Below are 2,927 nucleotides of genomic sequence, written 5' to 3'. Positions count from 1 at the left end.
ATCTTCAGCTGCCACAAAAGTTGTAAAAATAAAAAACACCATGATCTTTTAAAACTGTCACAGTAAATATCATTACTCCACTTAATCTCTTTCTTTCCTCCTTTGTACTACTTGTTGCTTTAATCTTTGTAGTTGTGATAATCAAAGGGACCTACTCACTGAGTCATTAAGACACACTTTTCTTTCAGGAATGGAAATAAAATCCATATCAGTAGTTTCTTAGTCCATTGTCAAATATTCCTCATTATATTTTTAATTCATTCAGTTGGGGAGCTGAACCTCATCTGTCATGTTCTCCTTGTTTAGTCATTGAATCTATTTTTTGAAGGTCTATGATTTCTCAGTGACTGCTAATTGGCTAAGTAAAATGAATCAAGAGAGTGGAAAAATATTTTTTCAGTATTATTTTTTATCCTAGATTTCCAAAAGAAATTTAAAAGTTTTTTTTAACTGACATTATTATCTATATTTAGTATTTTTTAAATTTCCCTAAAACTGTATCATTTACTGTATTTTTATAAAAAAGTTTGAAATTTCCTTTGTTTAAACAACTCAATTTAATTATGTTGAGAAGTACATGATACAGGATGAGTCCTCACAGAAAAGATTTTCTTCATGATTAAGAAGTCCATTAAAATGGATTTTGAGATCTTATCAGATCTTTTAAAGTTATGATATATTTTTAATTTATAGGCATAAATAGATTTTCATAGCACGATAAATTCTACTGGATAGATATTTAATTTTTAGGATACCCATCTTCTGTATGGATTTAAGACAAACATTTTTTTTAAAATTTTCATTTAAATGTGTGGAAAAGAAGCCAAATAGTAGGATTAAAATTGTATTCATAATCAGCTAATGAGACATCCATTCAAAAATATCTACAAACTCAATACTGTTACTGATTTGTTACATTTGATTTAATTCCAGGTGAATTAAAATTCTTCTAGAAAACTGCCCGCTACTTGAAATACATGGAAAATCAGAACAATGTCACAGAATTTGTTCTCTTGGGACTGTTCAAGAAGCCAAAAGTTAAGATGATATGTTTTATAATCTTCTTGCTCTGTTATTTTGCCATCTTCTTTGGGAACATTATTATCTTCATCACTATTTTATGCAGTCATTTAATCCAACAACCTATGTACTATTTTCTCTGTCATTTATCCTACATGGATCTTGCTTATACTTCCACCGTGGTTCCCAGGCTGCTCAGGGACTTAATTGCCAAGCAAAAATCCATCTCCTATAATAGCTGTATGACTCAGCTCTTTACCGCTCATTTTCTTTCAGGTGTTGAGATATTCATTCTGGTGTCTATGGCCTTTGATCGTTACGTTGCCATTTGTAAACCATTGCATTACATGATAATTGTGAATAGACAGAGATGTAACATGATGCTCTTGATGGCCTGGTTAGTCGGCTTTTGGCATGCCATCGCCCAGATGATCATGGTCATCAGATTACCTTTCTGTGGCCCTAATCTAGTAGATCACTACATATGTGATGTAAAAGCCCTCTTAAAACTTGTCTGCATTGACACACGTATTCCAAACATCTTAGTCATGCAAATACTGGGATGGTTGTGTTGGCCACCTTTCTGGTTTTGGTGGCATCTTACATCGTCATATTATATAATCTTAGGAACCATTCGTCAGATGCTCGAAGTAAAGCCCTCTCCACCTGTGCTTCCCATGTCATGGTAGCTGTTCTCTTCTTTGTACCCTGTATTGCCCTCTATATCCCACCTCCCACTGCAAGCCAAAATGATAAGGAGTTCTCAATGTTTTACACAGTCATTGCATCCATGATGAACCCTCTCATCTATACACTGAGAAATACAGAGATGAAGAATGCTATGCAAAAGGTATGGGCAACAAAACTGTTTTTGATATTCAAATAAAATAGAATTTTAATTTGATTTTTTATTTAAGGCTGATTGAAGAAATGGCAATATGCTACTATTTTCATCATTTTTAGGATGAAATTTATTTTTTCTCTTTTTCCTTTTATTTGTATGTAAAAAATTCTCTTCTTCCCTCTCAACCCTCCTTTGTCCATTGAGAGGGCAAGAAATATATCAGTTATGCTTGTAAAATTATACATCACCTATTCCCATATTAGCCATTTCACAAAAATAAAGAAATATAAAGAAAATGAAAAGAAAAAATAAATCTTCACTGAGAATAGGGATGTATATTTAGATAAATTTTAATAATATATTAACGAAAAGCAGGAATCTTACTTTATGTACCTTTATATGTGGATTTGGGCCTAGAAAAATTTTTTTTACAGCGCTAACTTGATAATTAGTAGCCCAATTATGTGAAATGGAAAGGATTAAAGAAAAGGATAATATATTATAATGTCCCTTTGTTATATAAATTATTATCCCGTGTCTGGTTCTTTGAGATTGTCAGGAATAGTAATTCCGACTAAGAAATCATTAAAAGAGCAGCTTATAGAATGTTGTGAGGTCATCAGTTTTCTCTTATTTTTTAAATTCCCTCCCATTTCTTCTCTACATTTCTCAGTTACAATCTTCTCATACTTTACTATCCTCCACACACTACCTTGGCCTACTTGCTTATCCTCATCAACTACACTCCTTATTTTAAATCCATTTATTTGTAATGTCCATCCCCAGTGCCTCCACTGTTCCCTTTTCTCATTTCTACCTGCTAGCTCCCCTGGCTTCCTCTGAGACTCAGTTCAGATTTTTTTCTTCTGGAGAAGGTCTTTCTTGATTCCAAATTAACCATATCTAATATCTGCTCATTGAAATTGATTTCTTTTGACATCGTATTTCAAAAGGTTGTTCATAATCCATAGAATAATTTTTATTTTATATCTTTGATTAGAATTTATGTTTTCTAACACTAAGAAGAACCTTTTGGGGATTTTCCATTTCTTTTTATCCTTTA

General features: G+C 32.3%; 1 pseudogene; it reads left to right on the top strand.

Moving 5' to 3' along the window:
• Window positions 1-977: 977 nt before the first annotated feature.
• On the top strand, window positions 978-1,906 carry LOC140516719 (olfactory receptor 4P4-like; annotated as a pseudogene).
• The last annotated feature ends 1,021 nt before the right edge of the window (window positions 1,907-2,927 follow it).

Source organism: Notamacropus eugenii, chromosome Y (assembly GCF_028372415.1).
Source record: "Notamacropus eugenii isolate mMacEug1 chromosome Y, mMacEug1.pri_v2, whole genome shotgun sequence".
Lineage (NCBI taxonomy): Eukaryota > Metazoa > Chordata > Mammalia > Diprotodontia > Macropodidae > Notamacropus > Notamacropus eugenii.
Note: the sequence above shows the minus strand (reverse complement) of the source record. Positions and strands in the feature narration are given on the sequence as shown.